General features: G+C 42.7%; 1 long non-coding RNA gene and 1 pseudogene across 1 annotated transcript; both read right to left on the bottom strand.

Moving 5' to 3' along the window:
- Positions 1-3,438: 3,438 nt before the first annotated feature.
- Positions 3,439-16,760, bottom strand: LOC129463773 (protein mono-ADP-ribosyltransferase PARP4-like; annotated as a pseudogene).
- An 89-nt stretch (positions 16,761-16,849) lies between these two features.
- LOC134732568 (uncharacterized) lies at positions 16,850-18,775 on the bottom strand. The gene is made up of 3 exons (XR_010115882.1): positions 18,696-18,775; positions 17,860-17,926; positions 16,850-16,933 (listed from the first exon to the last, which is right to left on the bottom strand). It is a non-coding gene; the product is annotated as an uncharacterized lncRNA (long non-coding RNA).
- Positions 18,776-21,377: the final 2,602 nt, after the last annotated feature.

Genomic DNA, 21,377 nt, shown 5'->3' with positions numbered 1-21,377 from the left:
AGAGCATACACACCCGACCCTAGATGGCATAGCCTACTCCACACCTAGGCTGTACAGTATGGCCTGTTGCTCAAGGCTACACACCTGTACAGCATGTTACTGTACTGGATACTATAGGCAACTGTAACACAGTGGTATTGGTGTATCTAAACATATATAAACACAGAAAAGGTATAGTTAAAGATGGTATAATCTCATGGGACCACCATCAGATACACTGTCCATCACCAACAGAAACATGGTTATGAGGCATAGGACTGTACCTGCAGCCCCTGCCATGAGGTCAATGGCAGCCTGGATAGTGGGATTGGACTTCATATTTACCCACTCTTCTGCTGGTCTCATGGAAGGCAGCTCTCTGGAGCTTCTGACAGGCACCACATATCCCTGGGGGGAGGCAAGAGTTCACCATTAGTCCAAGTCTGCAGCCTCCCATTCTCTCAGCCTGCAGCCAAATTACTGGACCTAAACTTCTGGAAGCCATGAACTGGGCTCTACGTTGTTCCGAAGGAAAGGGGCTCAAGGTATCAGTGCGGCTTAGCAATTGTCCCTTAGAAAGCTCACAGATCAAAAACCTCCCCTGCACATCAATGCTACGGCCACCAGCAGCACTTCAACAGACCTTTCTGAAAACTGAAAAAATGAACACCAAATAAGTAAGCCAACCACAGATGTACTAACCCACATCAGGCTTGCTTTTTTAGGGGACTGCGCTGAGCCATCAACTGAACAGGCTCAGTTCTAAATCAGACAGCAGCCTGTGCTGGGTGCCTAAGGGGATGTCACAAGACAGTTGGTCTGGAAAGAAGCACCCAGGCAGCCAAGGGTGGGAGCTGCCCCCCAGGATCACAAACACCTTGGTGAATGCCTGCTCTACCTGCAGTGTGGCCCCTTTGGCCTCTACAGCTGGAAGTCTTCATCTGTACAAGGTGAACAATAAAAATATTATAAAACAAAGGCAGTCACAAATAGCCACATTGGTGTTGGGGTGATCAAACCCAACACCAGGCCATGGGGGCTACAAAGTCCGGCGGAGTCAAAGGAATGAGATGAGACAAGCTGATAGTACAGAAAGTGGGTCCAGGGGGCCAATGCTAGTATAGAGGCTGTGAAGGCCCCAAACTCTGCGAGCCCACGCCATTTATTGGTGATTAAACAAAGAAGCAGGTGGTGAGGATGTGCTGGTCGAAAGGAAGCCGTCACATCAAGTGTTTAGTTTATAGCTGTGTCGGTCTAGCATTTTCTTTGAAGCATATGGAACATGTGCTGCTACTCGAGATAATGTTGAACATTTCCTTCTACCTCAAGATACAATCAATTTATGATCCTGGGAGAGCAAGAAGCAAGGAGTCAGCAAGTCTGGACACATACCAGAGGCCATGAGGGGTTTTATGTCCTGAGTCCTGGATTCCATCCAAGCCATGAGGGGTTTTATGCCCTGGACTTAGGTTGTAGTAGAGTGGGGCAGCTTTCCACCCTTAAGCACAGAGCCTGGTGTTCCATAGGCCACAAGAAGTTTTAAACTCTGGAACCAGGACATGTTCCAAGGCTCTTTTCATATTATGTCAGACTAGCAAGTCTTGCCTCAGCTTTCCTCCCAACAATTGGACTGATGGGATGCTCCACTGGGCACAAGCATCGAAGGTTCTTAAAACAAGGCTCTGAACAAGCACCAAATATGTTCCTGTCACCACATTCCACTAGCCCTTCAACTATAAACCTGCACAGGAGTTACCTGGGGGCCTTGCTAAATAAAATGCAGCTTCTGATTCAATAGTCTCAAACAGGACCAGAGATTCTGCCTCTCTTGATGAATTCTTGAGTGAGGCAGACAATGCCAGTCCACAGACTCACACTTTGAGATACAGCACCTGGGCCATTGTGTTCTAATGTGCTTGATAACCTGGAGCACCTATTAAATATCCAAGTTGCCAGGACTTTCTTCTGGAAATCTTGATTCAGTATGTTTTGTTTGGAGCCTTGGACATTTGGGAAAACTAGAATTTCTTTCTCTCCCTTTAGACAAAATTCAACTACTCCTGAGGCATGGGCTTAATAAATGTTGACTAAAATATCCAACTCAACAACCAATCCTGTATAATTTTCAAAGTGTGTCAATAACTTGCTGGGTCCAACCTGCAGACCCTGGCTGTGTGATGGATGAAGAAATGCACTCAGACACAGGTATCACATGAAAGAGTGGGGTAGGGGACCGGGCAGCTCCCAGACACTGAGGAGGGTGCTGTAAAGAGTCAGCAGGCACAACCCTGTCAGGCTGGGGCTCCAGGCATTTATTCAGTACAGATTTAATGACAAAGGTCTCAAGTAAACACCACACCACTAGAGGGTAATTAACATTGCTGACCTCCTGAGTAGAGAGCAGTCATGCGCCTGCAAATGATCAAAGGTCTGTTTTAGGACCACATGAGTAAACAAGCTATTTAGATAAACTCCTCTACATTCCTATGTATCTACGCCCTAAGCTTTTAAGAAAATTCAGCTGCCTTCAGCCAAATTTTTTACTGAAGCTATGCAAACCTCCCAGCCTTCCAAGAAGTTTTGTGTCTATTTCCTACAACTTAATTTTTATAATTTCTCCCATCACCCTGACAGATCCCCTACAAAAGACCATGTTTCTTCTCAGCTTGCTCAGTCCAGCTGAGCCAGCTTTCCACTGGACTCCTGAATGTGAGAAGGACACAGGCTCCCAGGACCATCCAGAAGCATGTCTCATCACCGTAAAGCTCTGAAACACTGGCTGGGTGCAGAGGCTCACGCCCATAATCCCAACATATTCAGAGGCTGAGGTGGGAGGATTGCTTGAGGCCAGGAATTCAAGACCAGCCTAGGCAGCATAGCAAGACCTATCTCTACAAAAAGTACACCCCAAAATTAGCTGGGTGTGGTGGCACATGCCTGTAGTCTCAATTAATTGGGAGGCTGAGGCGGGACTATCCTTTGAGCCCAGGAGTTTGAGGCTGCAGTGAGGTATGATCTCACCACCACACTCCAGCTCTCTAAAACAACAACAACAGGCCAGGTGCAGTGGCTCATGCCTGTAATCCCAGCAATTTGGGAGGCCGAGGCAGGTGGATCACCTGAGATCAGGAGTTCGAGACCAGCCTGGGCAACCTGGTGAAATCCTGTCTCTACTAAAAATACAAAAAATTAGCAGGGCATGGTCGCACGTGCCTGTAATCCCAGCTACTCAGGAGGCCGAGGCAGGAGCATTGCTTGTACCCAGGAGGCAGAGATTGCAGTGAGCTGAGGTCACGCCATTGCACTCCAGTCTGAGCAACAAGAGCAAAACTTCGTCTCAAAAAAATAAAAAATATAAAAAATAAAACAACAACAACAACAAATGAGACAGAAAACTGAAATATTTTAAGTTTCATTATTGCTTGTTAGTTGATTAAAGTAATTCTGCTTCCACTTTATTTTTAAAGACACTAATTGCTACACTGAATAAAACCTTAATCCAGTTTCATTATAAGTGTCTATTATCATTTGATTATTTTCTACATAGAAGCATGCAAAAAGTTTAAAATTCAGTTTCATTTGACTTAGCCTTGACTGTAATGGAGGACTCTATGAAGAGGGGACACAGTGTTTATGGGCTGGAGTCCCAGCAACTGCTTGGTGGCAGAGTCCCAGTCTTTCCCCAGTTCAAGCCGTGGGCAGATAGATGGGTACTGTCCTTCAGTTCTTCTTACCCATTCACTTGCTTTCTTTATTGCCTCAAAAGCCCAGGGAATATTCCTAGATTTAAAAAAAATAAATGTTTCAGATTTCAGAATATAACATGTGAAATGTAATGTGGTACTAAACCCATCACATTATATCAGACAAAATGATTCTGCCAAAAATTGAGATATTTAATAAAAGCAGTTTTCCTTGACATCTTATGGAAGTTCTTCTACCCGTCTGACCTTGAGCTTATGCACTGCATTGTCAAGTGTCCTGTGCCCACCACTTCCTGGCTTCCACGTGCCTCCAGGCATCCCTGCTGCCTACAGGACAGCTCAGGTTCCAGCCTCTCTACTGCTGTTTATGGTTGTCCCCTTTCCACGCTTCTCAATCTAAATCCTATCCATTCTTCACGCACAAACTCAAGTACTATTTCACAAACGAGGCTTCTGTTTCTCTCTCCTTCCCACTGTACCGACTTGATTAGGTACCTTCAGAATATCTGAGAGTCCCCCATGAAACTGGCATATGTTCAGCTGTGTCACATAAACCAGGAACAACTTGGTAGAATAAGCATATCAAGTCAAGTCTGTGTCCATTAAATGGTGTCAAATATTTGAGACTTGAATATTCAAGTCTATTCAACACTCAGAAAAATTCTGAGGTTGTTCATTAATATTAATTAGCTACTTCCTCATTTGTTCTGTCATCTGCTAGAACTTGTTAGTGAACAAGTGGCAACATACACCAAAGTTCTTCAGAAAATTCTATGGGAGAAACTTAATATTTTGAAAATTCTCTCCCTGTTCCTGATTTTTCCCGTGAACTGGGAAACGGCCGTCAGTATAGCATGGTGGTGAAGAGCTGGGTTTGAGTCCTGACTCTGCAATCACATGATATTGGCCATGTGATACTGTGTGGCTTTCATTCAACACTGGGAATCTCAGTTTCCTCAATTATGAGAATAACATGAGGTCCTGTGGGTTTGTGGTGGAAATCAACAAAGCTTATAAAGTTAACGTGCTTACTAATCCCTGGTACACAGTAGGCACTCAATAAATGTTCACTGAATGTCATGATAGAATGAACATACTAAATAAGAAGCATGCCCAAAGTGTTCAAAAGACCAACATTTTCTGGTAAATGTTCGTCTACTGATAGTTACTGACTGCTGAAAACAACAAAACTGGCTTTGAATATTTTCACTGATTCAGCTGGCCTCCTTTAGTCCAGTGGCCTCTACACTTTTTGGTTCACATTCCACCAGTAAGAAAATCTTGTGTCTATACCCCCATGTAATGTGCTCCTGCATCAATGTTACGTACATCTTGAAATAGAAAATACAGAAAAAAGTTTCAAACATGCAATAAACAGGAAATAAAAAATATTTAATTTTTTTTTTTTTTGAGACAGAGTCTCGCTTTGTTGCCAGGCTGGAGTGCAGTAGCACAATCTCAGCTCACTGCAACCTTGTGATCCGCCCGCCTCAGCCTCCCAAAGTGCTGGGATTATAGGCGTGAGCCACCGCGCCTGGCCTAAAATCGTATTGTCTTATGTATTCAAGTGCCAACAAACCATTTTGCTAGCACAATAGCGTAATGTAGTAAGAGCTATATGCTTGAATATACTTGATCAATTTTGAAAATCTTGCTTTAATACTTTGTGATATTACAGTTCAAAAGCAGGTTCAAAGTTTATACTTATTCTAACAGCTATAATATTACTAATTAGGAACAATATAAATAGAATAAGTACCTCGTTGGATGTGCCTATTAAGTCAAATACTAATTTTTTAGTCCCATCTCCTAGCTGTTCAAAGTGTTTTTTCTTTGATATTTATTTAGTTAATTCTCTTGGCAAGTGGCACTGGTTTATTTTCACTTGAGGCCAGGAGAGACCAGCCTGGCCACCATGGCGAAACCTCATCTCTATTAAAAATACAAAAATTAGCTGGGCATGGTGGCACGCACCTGTAATCCCAGCTACTCGGAAGGCTGAGGCATGAGAATTGCTGGTCTTAAACTCCTGGGCTTGATCTTGCTGGGCTCAAGTGATCAACCTGGTAGGCAGAGGTTGCAGTGAGCCGAGATCATGCCACTGCACTGCAGCCTGGGCAACAGAACGAGACCCTGCCTCAATAAATAAATAAATAAATAAATACAACAAAAAAAGAAAACCCCCAAAATAGAAAAAAGAATAAATTCTCATCTCTCTTGGCAAACTAATGAGAAGGTATTGCTTTCTAAAAAATGGAAGTATAAATTACATATAGTAAATTATGATTCTCCTTTTTTTTTTAGACAGGGTCTCGCTTTGTTGCCCCGGCTGGAGTGCAGTGGCACGATCACAACTCACTGCAGCCTCGGCCTCCTGGGCTCAAGCAATCCCCTCACTCCACCTCAGCTTCCTGAGTAGTCACACACTACCACACTCGGCTAATTTTTAATTTTGTTTGTAGAGACAGGGTCTTGCTATGTTGTCAAGGCCAGTCTTGAACTCCTGGAAGCAAGCAATCCTCCTGCCTTGGCCTCCCAAAGTGCTGGGATTACAGGTGTGAGCCACTTTGCCCAGCAATGCCTGGGTAATTAAAAAAAAGTTTTTTTGTAGAGATGGAGGTCTCATTGGTTACCTAGGCTGGTCTTAAACTCCTGGGCTTGATCTTGCTGGGCTCAAATGGTCCTCCTGTCTCAGCCTCCCAAAGTGCGTGGATTACAAGCCTGAGCCAATGCGCCTAGCCCAGAACTTCCTGAACACCTGTTTTGTGTTCAAGAACTTTTTCTTAATCATTACACTTAAAAAATAGTTATCAGGCTGGGCGCAGTGGCTTACGCCTGTAATCCCAGCACTTTGGGAGGCCGAGGTGAGCAGATGATGAGGTCAGGCGACTGAGACCATCCTGGCTAACACAGTGAAACCCTGTCTCTACTAAAAATACAAAAAAATTAGTCAGGCATGGTGGCAGATGCCTGTAGTCCCAGCTACTTGGGAGGCTGAGGCAGGAGAATGGTGTGAACCTGGGAGGCAGAGCTTGCAGTGAGCCAAAATTGTGCCACTGCACTCCAGCCTGGGTGACAGAGAGACACTCTGTCTCAAAAAAAAAAGTTATCAATATTTCTTTACATATCATAAAATATCCAGGTAGTGTTTAATTTTCCCTGTCTCATTTTTTTAAATGCAGTGGGTTTTGTTCAAACCAGGATCTAAACAAGGTCTACCCTTGCTTTTGGTTGACATGTATCTAAAGGTTTATTTACAGGTTCTGCTCCTCAACCCTTTTTTTCTCTTGCCATTTATTTCCCCACATTCCAGACTTTGCTGACTGCGTTTGCATGGTGTCATGAAACATGTTCCTCTATTCTCTGATCTAATTCAAGTTTAGAAATCAAGGGGTTTCGTTTAACTTATTTGATTTTATACATATTAGTTTCTAACAATATTAGTATCTACCTTCCAAAATAACAAATCAAAAGTGTTATTAACACCATGGCTACTCCCAGTGAGATTTCTTTGTAATATTTTTTAATCCTTAGGCACTATCCCACTAGGGGATTTGACATAATTTGACACAGTCAAATTATTTACTATGTTTTAAAGTCACCTTAAATTAATTCCCAGGCTAGGCATGGTGGCTCACGTCTGTAATCCCAGCACTTTGGGAGGCTGAGGCAGGAGGATTGCTTGAGTTCAGGAGTTCGAGACCAGCCTGGGTAACATGGCGAAGCTGTCTTTACAAAAAATACAAAAATTAGCAGGGCATGGCGGTGCATGCCTGTAGTCCCAGTTACTTAGGAGGCTGAGATGGGAGGATGACTTGAGCCCAGGAGGTGGAGGTTGCAGTGAGCTGAGATTGCACCACTGCGCTCCAGCCTGGGTGCTAGAGCCAGACTTTGTCTCAACAAATAAATAAATAAATATCAATCTTATCCATTATTACGTAAAATATTTACATAGTTCCAAAGTCAAAACTGCAAAACAAAGCACACTAGGAGAAACCTAGCTTCCATCCTTTGTCCTCTCTACCAAACCTCCCTCGCAATAGTATTTTTATTAGTTTGATTAGTTTTCCCCTTATCTTGCCTTTAAAAGAACATAAGCCAATTACATGTGTATGTATATGTGTATAAGTGTATGTATGTGCATATGTGTATGTATATATTTATACATATACATGTGTATGTGTGTATGTATGTGCATATGTGTATGTATATACTTATACATATGCATGTGTATATGTGTATGTATGTGCATGTGTATGTATATACTTATATATATACATGTGTATATGTGTATGTATATGTGTATATGTGTATGTATGTGCATATGTGTATGTATATACTTATATACATGTGTATATGTGTATGTGCATATGTGTATGTATATGTGTATATGTGTATGTATGTGCATATGTGTATGTATATGTGTATATGTGTGTGTATGTGCATATGTGTATGTATACACATATATATGTATGTCAGAGGGATCCTACTCTGGTCATGCCCCTCTCGTCATGGGGTGGAGGGTCTGTAGGGACAACAGAATGTGCCCACCCCGGAGCCCATATCCTCCTTTTTAGACCCTGCAACTCCAGCATCCCTGACCACATGGCCCTGAGTCCACTTCCAGGGTCTTCCCTGGTCTGTCATCCTGAGTTTGAACAGTGCTGCCATCTCACTGGTGCTGCAAGGTGGCTGGGGTGAGGGGCACTGGCATGGGGTCTGGACGGCATTTTAATGGGTGGGGTATTCATGTGTGCATGCAAGCCCTCTTAGGGTGCTAGGGGTCAGCCAAGGGCTGAATTTGAACCTGGCCTTCCAGGTGGTTATGAAGTTGTATTTATAAGCCAACTTGGCAAATTCTTGGTTATGAAGCCAAGGGAGGAGATTAGGACACACTTAATCTAATAGTTTGCTAGTTTGATTTATAACTTTTAAAATACTTGTATTGTTATAAACTATAAAGTTATAAACTTTAAATACTTGTATTGTATTCTTGTCCCAGGCCCTGCCATTGTTGGGAACAGGGCTGGGCCCAACAGTCACACTGTGGGTCTTCTGGAGGCACCCAGGATCAGCACACTGCAGTGAAGAGTACACATCCAGAGCCAGAAGCGCCCGGCTCCAGGGGGAGCTGCACTGAAACTCTTTGAGCCCGTTTCCTGTGCAGCCCAAGACACAAATACCACATCAGCCCTGCTCACCACAGGAGACTGTGGGCAAGCTGTCACCTGCAAACAAATTATCTTCCTACATACTTATAAAGTAGTCTACACATGTAAGATAATTCCCTATAGCTTGTTTGTAAGGTTTATTAAATAAATAGTTGAAAATATAAATAAATTGCATAATACTATAGTTAAAGCCACCTGGAAATAGAAGCGTCATCCAGTTCCATCGGTGATTTGAACACTATTCCCTTTTTTTCCAACCAGGTGCGAATAAACTGTAGTACCAGCATTCTGGCAATTAGGTCCAGGAGATGTTCTCTTCCTTTTACACCTAAAGGGGAAAAAACTCCGTTAAGTCTGTTGGAAACTCTGCATCTCAAACTGCCTGTTTATAAAATTCCCATCAAAGAATTATAATACAGTTAAATCACAGGACGTGAGCAGATCGTGAAACTCTCTAATACTCTTCAATGTCCTTAATTAGCTTGCTATTTAAATAAATGAGGACGGTTGGAACCGTGTGCCTATCATACTATCCTGATGGTTGTCAGGAAACTGACCTGTATCCAGAGTGCCCCTCGCTTGCCATCTTCAATAACCGGAGAGCCATGAAGTTCAATGAAAGAAACCGAGTTTTTAGGCTCCTGTTACAAATAGCTTAGAAGAGTAAACCTAAATATTCAACAGATAAACAACAGTTATGACCAGTTACACTGGTGTATCAAATTATTTCTAGTGGTTAGTACCTACAGGTATCCTAATCAAGATATTTTACTATATTATGAAATATCAAAATTGAAAAATGAATGTTTACATGTGTTGAACTCGGAATTAACAACCCATTTTTATTTTAAAAATTCAAGCTTCGTTTTTTTTTTTGAGAGACGGGCTCACTCTGTCATGTTGGGGTGCAGTGGGTGTGATCAGAGCTCACTGTAGCCTCCAACTCCTGGACTCAAGTGATCCTCCTACTTTGGCCTCCCAAAGTGTTGAGATTATAGGCATGAGCCACAGCACAGCCAAAAAATGGTTTTAGGGAAGGAAAAAAAAACCCAAATCTTTGTCTTATAATTAAGAATATACAATTACTTTTTTTGAGTAAAGACAAAAGGACCTGGCAGAGTATGCACATATCTGCATATACACCATTAATTTTACATCGTTGAGGCAGCCAAAACTGCTCATAAGAGGGCTTTTATTAAATAATATAATGTTCTTAGTAGAGGAAAAAGGAATTGAATAAATTTTTAAAAACAAAATAAGAAAACCAATCCATTGTCCCACAAAAGAAAATCAGTGGAGACAAAAGCAGTTTAATTTGCTGGATTCTTCTGTGGCTTATCTTTTGGGTATTATTTACAAAATGTTAGACTAATTTTTAAGCAATATTAATAATAGCAACATACAACTCCAAGACTAATATAATAAATAATAAACTGATGAAATGCCTAATGTGTATCAGCATCATTTAAAAAACAAATTCAGAAGGAGAAGGGATGATAAAAGAGAAATGAAGAAGAGGATAAAAGACAAAGTTGGGTACAGAGTTATAAAAACAAGTCAGAGAAAAAAATCAGACAGCTTGAGACTCTATGTAGAGGAAGAAAGAAAAGCACACGCTTACAGAAAAATAACACGGATAATAGGGAGCAATACAGTGAAACAGAGGAAAAGCCCATGGAAAAGGTACATCCATGAAATCCCATCCCCTTGCATCTGTGACTCAATGTTCTCCAGTTTTCCTCTTGTTTCTCAGGCCACTCCTTCTCAGCGTCTTTGCTGTTTCTTGTCCAGTCTGAACACTAAACCCTGCTGTGCGGCAGGCTGGTCCTAGCACCTGCTCTGCTCAGACCACCTTTCTTTGGGTGACCTCATCCACAGCCAGGCTTTAAATACTACTGACATTGAGAATTCTCCCAGCCTTTTCCAATTCTGACCTCTTCCCTGAGCTCCAGCCTCACATGACAATATATTTATCTTGAATTTTTATCTCACTCTGTCACCTAGGCTGGAGTGCAGTGGCACAATCACGGCTCACTGCAGCCTCAACATCGCAGGGCTCAGGTAATCCTCCCACCTCAGCCTCCCAAGTAGCTGGGACCACAGGTGCATGTCACCGTGCATGGCTAATTTTTGTGTTTTTGTAGAGATGGGGTTTCACCATGTTGGTCAGGCTGGTCTAGAAATCCTGGACTTAAGAGATCTGCCCCCTTTGGCCTCCCACAGTGCAGGCATTTACAGGTGTGAGCCACCATGCCCGGCTTATCTTTGGTTTTCAACAGTCTGACTCTGGCCTATCTAAATGTGGTCATTTTTTAATTTATCCTGCTTGGAGTTCTGCTGAGTTTCTTGGATCTGGAAGATGCTGTCTTTGATCAATTTTACAAAAATGTTCAAACATTTTTCTGTCTACCCTTTCACCTTCTGAAACCCTAGTTACACAAATGTTAAACCTTTTGATATCATTCCATAGTCTTGGCTCCTCTGTTCTTTTTTCATTCTGTTTTTTTTTTTTCTATATTTCAGTTTAGATAAGTTTATTGAGTGCATTGTCAATTGAATTAAATGATTTTTTTCCTGTTCTGTCAATTCTGCTGTTAAGCTCATTCAATGACCTTTTCATTGCAGATACTATATTTTCCAGTTTTAGGATTTTCATTTGGTTCTTCTTTATAGTTTCCATCTATTTGCTGAGATTCTGCCATTTATTCATCCATTCCATCCTTTTCTGGTAAATCAATCCTTCACTGTATTTTTAATAGCAGCTTTAAAGTCTGTATCTGCTAATTCTAACATCTGGGTCATCTGTGGGTCAGCATTTATAGCCCATTTTCCCCTTGATCACAATCACATTGTCCTGCTTCTTCATATGTTATTAAATTTTCATTCCATACTGAACATTAAAAATGACACCTTGTAGAGACTCTCAGCTATGCTATCCTACTCTAAAGAGTGTTCAGTTTTGTTCTGGTGGGTCCTGTGTAGGCTTTGTTTTAGGATTTATTAGGATGGGTCTATTTTGGTTTATCCCTTTGTCCTGGGGTATAGTCCTTGATCATGAGATATGATCCTTATGACCCTTTCATGGTTTCAATGGAAAGATATTCATAAAGTCTTTCTAATTTGGTGCCACTTGAACTGTAAACTCTGGCCAGTACTAGGCAGCAGCTGAAATCTCTGCTTAGCTCTGTAGCTTCCCAGCTGTGGCGTTTTTCTGGATTCCTTGAGGTTTCACCCTGTATATGTAGAGGTTAGGAGACAGCCAAGGGTCTGAGGGGTATTTGGATGCAGATTTCAGAGCTCCCTGCTCCGTGGTTCCCTTCTTTATAGGATTTTAATCCTTAACTTCCAGCCACTTTGGCAACCTCAAACTCCAACCCCGTGTCCTCATCCCATTAAGACTTTCTGTTTTAGTTCAAACCTCCCACTGTGTCTCATGAGCTGAGAAATGCCTCTAGATGACAAGCTGGATACACGTGGAGCCCACCTAGTTGGCTTTCTTTCTTTCAAAGATTATGTTCACTCTAGTTTCTGCCTGTTTTTTTATTATTCTCCTGGCCTTCAAAGAATGGTTTTAAATATTTTATTCAAAGTTAATAACTGTTATTGGCAGGAGAGTTAGTCAGATAGAGGCTCTTCTGTTATTCCAGGATCAAGCACTCACTCCTCACGTAAATTGTCATCACCCCTTTTTGGCCTACTGCAGGTCAAACAGGCTATGCATTTGCCCACCCACCCAGCCTGGAATATGAAAACTCTGGCATTTTAGAGGTGATGGTGGCCAGTGAGACACTGCTGCTCTATCTATCCATGAATATTGGCTAGTTGTTTAATAATGTGTATTTTATTTAAAAAAATCTCCAGGCTGAGTATGGTGGCTCATACCTGTAATCCCAACACTTTGGGAGGCCAAGGTGGGCAGATTGCTTGAGCTCACAAGTTTGGGACCACACTGGACAACATGGCGAAACCCCATCTCTACCAAAAAATACAAAAATTAGTCAGGCATGGTGGCAGGTGCCTGTAGTCCCAGCTACTCAGGAGGCTTAGGTGGGAGGATCCCTTGAGCCTGGGAAGTGGAGGTTGCAGTGAGCTGAGATAGTACCACTGCACTCCAGCCTGGGCAAGGGAGACAGACCTAGTCTCAAAACAAACAAACAAACAGCTCCTGTCCTAGGGCTAGCATTTGACCTTCAAACCACTTGCTGGGTCAAGGATGCTCAGGACTTCCTCACTTATCCCCTTGTTGTCATGATAGGAAACAGATCCAGAGGTTGAACAACTGCCTCTGGCAGAGGCTGGCTAGGTGCTCATCAGAGCTGTTTTCTCCTCCTGGACACACAGCTTAGCAGTACATTTCTCAGGCCTTCGTACATGGATGGGGCTATGTGACTAGTGTTCTTCCTCTTGTCTAGCAGGGGGATGATGCCAGGGTAATCTTTGTTCTTCTCTCTTACCAGGATAATTTTAAAGACATATATTGAAGATGGTGGAGCCACAATATGGAAGGAGTCAAGGTCTCTAAATGACCACATAAGTGGAACTTTCTTCCTGGCCAATATTTGACTGTGATATGGACAAGAAAGCAATCTTTGGTTATGTTAAGCTACTGAGATTTCTTTTTTACAGCAATTGGTGCTATTTATGCTAATAAATTTGCACCGACAATACCCTAGTTAGTGGTAAAAATATGACTAGAAACTGGTCTCCCATTTCCTTTAATGGTTAAATATAATTCCATTCAAATATAACTTTCATAATTATTACATTAGTCCCCTAGTTTACAAAATAGTTTATAACAATTAGGAGCATGATTATGAATGAATGAAAATAATGACTTAATAAATGGAAACATAGTGACTTACCTAGAGATTGAATGCCTTTTTGTTTAAGAAAGCTGTGCAAACCATTTGTATTAAGATTTAATATAAATCCCAGTTCTGGTGTAAGTTTCCAGAAGCTATCCTACAAAATTAAGAAAACAAAGGTAAGTTATGTTATTGACATTTTATGACATAAGAAGTTATGTAGTGGGGGAGGGAGAGGGGCAAGGGTTGAAAAACATATTTTCACTACTTGGGCAACAAGACAATTAGAAGCCCAAACCTCAGCACCACACAGTATGCCCATGTAATAAACCTGTACATGTACCTCTGCATCTAAAATAAAACTTTAATAAATTAAATAAAAAAGAAGTTATGTGATAAATGTTTCCATGTATTTAATTTCAGTTAATTAAGGCATTTCTAACATTTTTATTACTGTAAAATAAAGTTCTTCATACACTAGTGACATAGTATTGTTTGGAACCTCATAAATTCTATGAACACTACATATCTGGTGGCATTTATAAAACGTGTGGAAAGAGGCTCATGTGTAGAGATTTTTTTAAATCGTACTTTTTCCTCCTAGCAATGCTTTATTTCATTTTTTATTGATACATAATACTTGTACGTATTTTGGGGTTCACATGATATTTTGATACATGCAGAGAATGTAAATAATCAGGTCAGGGTATTTAGGAGCTCCATCAGCTTGAACATTTATCATGTCTTTGTATTGGCAGCATTTCAAATAGTTTCTTCCAGCTATTTTGATGTATACAATGTCTTGTTAACTATAGTCACCCTACTGCGTTGTCAACTAGCAATGAGCATTGAACCGGTATTTCTCAAACTTTTAAATAGCATGATTCCCTCTTTAAAAAAAACCCACTTTATTGAAATATGATTGGCATACAAAAAGTCACCAATATTTAATGTATACAACTTGATGTGTTTGGAGATAAGTATACACCCATGAAACCATCAAACCATCACTTATCAGTGCCATGAACTTAGCCACCACTTCCAGAACTTTTCTTCCATCCCTTTTGTTTTGTTTTGTTCCCTTTTGTGGAAAGAGTACTTAACGTAAGATAGAGCTCTTAGCAAATGCTTAAGTACACCATATCGGATTGTCAATCATAGGCCCTGTATTGTACAGTAGATCTCCAGCATGATTCCTTTGGTTTAACATAAAAATGTACCCTGATGTAGTCTGAAACATGAAAATGACAGTTTTTTCTAAGCATAAAATTGTTATATTAAACATGCACTTTAAAACTACCTTCCCTGCACCCCGCCAGCATCTGCCTGCCCCATCACATGCAGAGGAGAGTGTGCTAAGCCTGAGCTTGGGGATATTAACCTCAAAGGAGACAGAATCCAGACCCTAGAGAAACTAACACAGGGAGCAGAAAGCAGGGTGTGGCCCTAGGCAGGTGCACAGGTTGAAGAATCTATGGCAATGTCTTGAAAAATGACAGCAGTGATAATATGTACCAACCCATACAGAACTGGTACCAGGTGCTGTTCTTTTATATGTTTAGCCACTTCCTGTGGAGCACTATTATCACACCCACATTGCAGATGAGAACACGGAGGCAGAGAAAGGTTAAGCAATTTGTCTAAAGTCTCACAGCTAACAAGCAGCAGAGCCAGGAGTGGCCATGGGATCCACACTCTTGACCATCTGCAGTATGCTCCTGGCAGGCTTTTGCATGCACTGTCTCAAGTAGGGAAACTGGGCAGCTGTGATTATCCTGTTTAAACCCCAAACCCACTCTGTGAAGTGGACACTATCATTATCTCCACTATATGGATGAGGAAACTGAGGCCCAGACAGGTTACCTGACTTCCCCAATCACAAAGTGGGCTGGGGCTCACGCTTACTTTTATGCTACGTCAAGCCCTTTCTGTTTCACTAAACTGCTTTACAAGTAATCACAGATGCAGGACTGGGTCTTAGTACCAGTGCAGAGGCCAAATCTACGGGGTGTTTATCAGCTTAACAAATGGAGTGATAAGCTCTAACACAATATACATGTTGAATAATATCTGTATTCCCATGACCTATGTTAGAGTACATGTACAAGTGCTTGTGTTCTACTTCACAGTGGGAAATTTATGTGGATTACAATCCATTAGTTCTAGAATCTAGGAAATTAAGATCTCGCCCCATCATCTGTTCGAGGATGTTCATTTTCATGTGAGGAATAGTAACCTTCACCAGCATGAGGCTCTGGTCTAATGTTTGTAGAGAAACACCAGCCAGCATCAAGCACACTGTTTCGTTCAGCTGTCTGTTTTGTTTTGTAGCAAGAGTTCCTCAATGAAGGAAGCAGTATGATTTACACCCCAGTGCACAACCTCTTCCTTCACTACAGACTGACGATAGACGGTTCCTTGACCAGCTGCTTTGAGAAGCCCCGTTCTAAACTATGAAGCCAGCTAACCACAGATTTAAGGAGAAATAAGACACATACCTCTGTCTGTAGACTGAAGAGTTCTGTCCAAGGCACAGCATCCTGCCAGTGCTGTGTGCACACTATTTCATCCTCCTCTATTACTTCCAGAAAGCACGGGATACTGTTGTCTGTTGTATCACATTTTATTTGTAAAAAGCAGCTGTCTGGAAGTACTTCTCATAGCTCATGACTTTCTGATTCAGAACAACTTTGAAAACCATAGTCAGGACATTGACTTCCTTCGAGACTGCCTACTGATTCTTCTAGAAGACAGAGATCTACTGGGGAAGTCCAGGACCGACTGTAAAGAGGCTCAGGTAAGGCAGAGGCTATTGGCAGCCCAAGGTTGGCAGTCAAAGAGGCTGTGGAAGGTTGAAAATGAAAAGGAGAAGAAGCAGAGGGATGATAAGACCCAAAACGTATGATGCGATCAGGGTCTGTAGGAAGAGAGAAATGAAGCTGGGGAGAATCCAGCTCAGGGAAGGTGCCAGCAGAAGGCCTGGTCGTACGGCCTCCAGAAGGTTGCGGTGGAGCAGACTGTGCAGAGCTCAGTGAGCTCCCTGAAAGAGACAATAAAATCAACTCATATTTTAAGGAATATATGATATTCAGGATATGCATAATTTTTCAAAACAATGAGAAAATATCAAATAAGAAAAACACTCAGAAGACATTCAAACGGTTTTTTTTTTTTGCTAACTAGAAATCAGATTCTTACTTTCTCCAAGGTGTTATATTTTGCAACTTCAAAACCTTGAGGAAGATGAGGAATTTCAACATGCTCTGTACCAAACCTGAAATTTGTACAGTGTATAATTAAAATTTTAACATTAAATGGATTTTAGACTAAACAGAATTTCATAAATTTTTTCTTGTACATCTTTACAAAATACATGATAGATTCCTTACAAAATACCTGGCAAGTCCCTAAGGCCTCCTTAGCTGTTCCAGAAATTATTAAAAGATCGTTTGAAATGAGCTGGATGCCTCCTCTGCATAATTCTCCAACTCAGATACCCAGTACTGTAGCGTCCGCACTGGAAGACGGTGTCTACGTGGCAGATGCAGAGGCAGAAAGAGGTGGACCGCACACTCTGGGGATGGGCTACTTGTGTTTGCTTTGGATCTGACTCTTAGAAGCTATGTCACTCCTCTCCAGACCACAGTCCATTCCTCTCTAAAATAAAGGAGTCAGACTTCTCATAATCTGTACTTTTCATTTTGGATTTTGTTCTCTTTAAACACTATTATTAACAAATATAACAAGATTGAATGCCATGCCTAATGAACCCAATGTTTTGGGTATGCTTTAAGAAGCCATACAGACGCCCATACTCCATTTGAGGAAGGCTGTCGTTATTTCCGTTTTTGAAAATATCAGGCAAAAGTAACAAACTGTCTTTACTCTAAGGGCTGCTCAGGAAAGCAATGGGATGAAAATAGGTGTTTTTTTTTTTTTTTAACCACTGGTTTTTCTTTTAAAAAATCTATTAATCTAATAATTGCACCCAATCTCATTTAATACTGAGAATTTAAAATAATGATCACTATACTAGTTGAAGTAAAAGGACTCAAATAAAAAAATCACTAAAGAGTTAGATATGCAAAATAAATTAAAATAAGAAAAAGTCTACAAATAGAATTTTAATACTGTGCTTGAGGTTTACACAAGATTTTGCAAACTCTGTAGAGTCCTAGGGATCGGAAAGAAGTAAATTACTCCGTGAGTTCCACAGTGTCTTCCTCCCCTGTGGCATTGCCCGGGCATAGATCTTCCGTTTTCACTTCTAGAATTAAAGCAAACAGCACACTTGTTTACTGCCCAAAGCCTTATTATAATTAGTTAACCTAAGTGCTGGAATTGTTAAGATTCATAAATATATCCTTAAATTAGTTATAATTTTGGTCATCTAAGGATAACCCAGTGGGAAAAGAGGAAGGTATAATATTATAAGACGAAGGTATAACATTTTAAGAGGAAGATATAACATTATAAGATAGTGAGAACATACTCTAATTCTATTTTAATAGGCATATCAGGAGAATTCTCATCTGTTATTATTTGAAACTCACTGATAGCCATACAATTTTCAACTGGCACTTTCCTCTTGAAGAGTACAAAGTGCACAGGATCAGAATGAGTTCCTGAGAGTCGGCACATCACGAGCAAAGGAGCTGGACATGTTCTAGCTTAGAGGAGGGAAAGTCAAGGGCTCTACGTGAGCTTTTGCTTCATACTTTTTGTACAGAGAAACAGTAACACTATCTAGAGCATTGTGTTATATAGGAGTAACTCTGAATGTGAGGACTTCTTTCCAGTTTTAATTATACTGTCACGATAATTTATACTGTCTTGTTAGATTCTTTTCATACAATTGAATTGAGCCTTTTGTAAAAAGAATTCTTCTGAGTTTTCTTGTACAACATGTAAAATACATGGCCTCTTTTCACCTGAAAAGCAGTACGGTATGGAAGGGCATAGGGACAAAAACACACAAACAAAAACTCTCACCGATATCATTGGAACCACAACAAAAACAAATACAAAGCACCTACCGTATGCAGGAAACCTGCTGGGCCCTGGGGTACCTGCTCCAGCTAATTTCCATGACAACCCGAAAGACCAGGACACAGATGAGGAGACTGAAGGTCAAAAGGTGAGGGCCTGCTTGCTCCAAAGCCCAGGCTGTGGGGTGGAGAGCAAGGGCCACAGAAGGCCTGTGCCCTCCTCAGAGAACAGTCCTGCTCCTACCTGCCCTCTGCAGCCCACTTGGGTTGGCATCGTAGAAGCAGCCTCTCCCCAGCCGCAGCAAGGCCAGCAGTGCCAGCACAGGGGCCATCTGCGTTCTCAGGAGAGGGCTACCAGCAGGGACTTGTGGGCCTCATCCAGATGGCCACCAGGGTGTTGGCCAGCAGAAGGTGCGATACGTCCTCCACATCCAACTCATTGGCAGTGTGGCCAGCTGGTGCTTGCCGTGGGGCTAACCTGTGGGGAGAGTGGCTCAGGATGGGCTGGCCCCTTCCGCACACCACCTCACCTACCCAGCTGATTGGGCCACAGGTAAATCCTGTCCCTATGCACCTGGCCTGGGTAGCTTCCTTCCCACAGGACTGCAGAGACCTGTGTCCCTTTGGAGAGACCCCCATGCCATGCCATCCCCAGAACCCATAGCTGCACTTCCCGGTGTGCAGCCATCGACCCTACCTTCCCCTCAATCTCTCCGTTGCCCTGTGGGGGAGGCACTTTACAGATGACAGAATTGAGGTTACGCAGATGCTCAGCAGCAGGGCTGACCCTGAGCAGATCCTGCATCAGTTTTCTTTTCCGCAAAAACTTGGATTAGCAATATGGCCTTGCTGGGCTCTGGACCCTTGGGTGTGTTTGTAGGCAGAACAAGGTAACACAGGGGCTACACGTGGCATGTGTCTGTGTCCACGTGGGAATGCTGGCAATGTTCATGAATTCTCACTGGGAAAAGGAGCCAGAGCCTCAATTTTGACAATTTCCAGATACAAACATATGGCCTTAAATCACATAAAAGAAAGAAGAAAGTTCTTCCTCACCAGCAAACCAAAGCCATACAAATTAAGCACCTGGGAGGCAGAGGAAGAGTGTGTGTGTGTGTGTCTGTGTGTGTGTGTGTGTGTGTTTGGTGGGGTGAGGGCTGACATTCATGATGCCCCCAAGACATCCCCAGTCTCAGTGGTTTTAACGTTGCTAAAACTCCTTCCTGTCACCTTCCAGCAGTCAGAGGAGTACTCATCAGAACAGCTGAGGGTTCACCCGTTAGGTTGGCAAAGAATTTGCAGTGAGCATCAGAGCTGGGTGGAGGAAGAGAGGTGACCAGGTGGTTAGGGGGACAGCCCCTGAAGTCAAGGATCCTACAGGTGGCAGTGCTCCCTGATCCAGGAGCTCTATATGTGTCTCCATCTTAAGGAGAAAACATCGTGGAGACAGGATGTCACTCACGATGTGTTACAACTAAGAGCAAAAATCTAGGACTCTCCAAAGGAATAACAGCACGTGCACAGGACGGGCCATGGGGCTACAAGGAAATATAATTAGCAACAAAGGGGATTTTCATGATCCATTGAGTATAAAAGGTAGGCTATAAATGGCATCCACAGCACAAACTCAGTTTTCTGAGATATATTTTATACGCACGTGAAAAAGACCAGAAGGAAATGTGAGCAGTGGGAGAATGGGTAAGTTTCATTGTTCCCTTTCCATTTCTGAGTTTCTAATTTTCTGTGGAGAGAAAGCCCATCATACGTCATGGTATTTGAGAGGGAGGATCCTAAAATCTAAGCCCTGGAGCTCAATCTGCCATCGATGCTGTGGGAAATCACTCCAGCACTCTGCCTCAGTTTGCTTATCTATAAAATAGAAACACGTCCTTCCCTACCTCAAAGGAGACCAGAACGCAACAGCAGCCTCCATGCATGCCCTCTGGCTGGTTTATGCTTTTCCTGCGCAGTAGAGCTGCCTATGTCCACAGCCTTATGCCCTGTGCCCTCTAAAACCCTGAGTCGGGTCTGAGCTGGAGCATCCTGCAGCCCTCCTCCTGCAGCAGCCCCGCTGGTTTCCAGGCACATAGGCCTTCGGGCCTGCAGTTCCTCCTCCGGCAACAGCCTGCATGCGGTGACACAGTCCAGTGTGCCCAGAACGCACTGCCGGCCAGCACCCGCAGCAGCCCGCAGCTGCACAATTACACACGGCTGTCAGGGTGTGGCGCCCCCTGCTCCACCACCTCTTGGAAGTCTTCCTGGATGCACCAGGAATTTCCTGCTGGCCAGCAATGTCCTCGGCCCTTGGGTGCACCGAGATGAAGTCCTGGAGGGTGCTGGCCACATCAGGAGGTAGGGGCATGGCAGCTGAATGCAGCCAGGTTGAAGGCGATGGGAGGCTGGGAGTGCTCAGGACGAGATGCTGGTCTCTTGGCAGAGGCAGGCTGCGAGTTCCTTGGCTGATATCATGCCCATGGTCCCGATAGGCCCATGTCCAGTCTTCATGACACCCGGGGGACGGAGAGTGCAGTCAATGCACAGGGGTCAGCCAGTCCATGCCCCCGTGGCCACCCATGCCCAGCTTCAAGCCACCTCCTGCTCTCCCCCAGTGAGACCCTAGGGTCAGTGTAGACCACACTGCATAAAAACTGGGGGATCCAGCCATTAAGGGGCATTTGTGGTGCTCCCTCAGTAGGTGGTCTCCATGGGCTGGGGTTGGGGTCTACCAGG

This window comes from Symphalangus syndactylus, chromosome 15, assembly GCF_028878055.3.
Source record: "Symphalangus syndactylus isolate Jambi chromosome 15, NHGRI_mSymSyn1-v2.1_pri, whole genome shotgun sequence".
Lineage (NCBI taxonomy): Eukaryota > Metazoa > Chordata > Mammalia > Primates > Hylobatidae > Symphalangus > Symphalangus syndactylus.
Note: the sequence above shows the minus strand (reverse complement) of the source record. Positions and strands in the feature narration are given on the sequence as shown.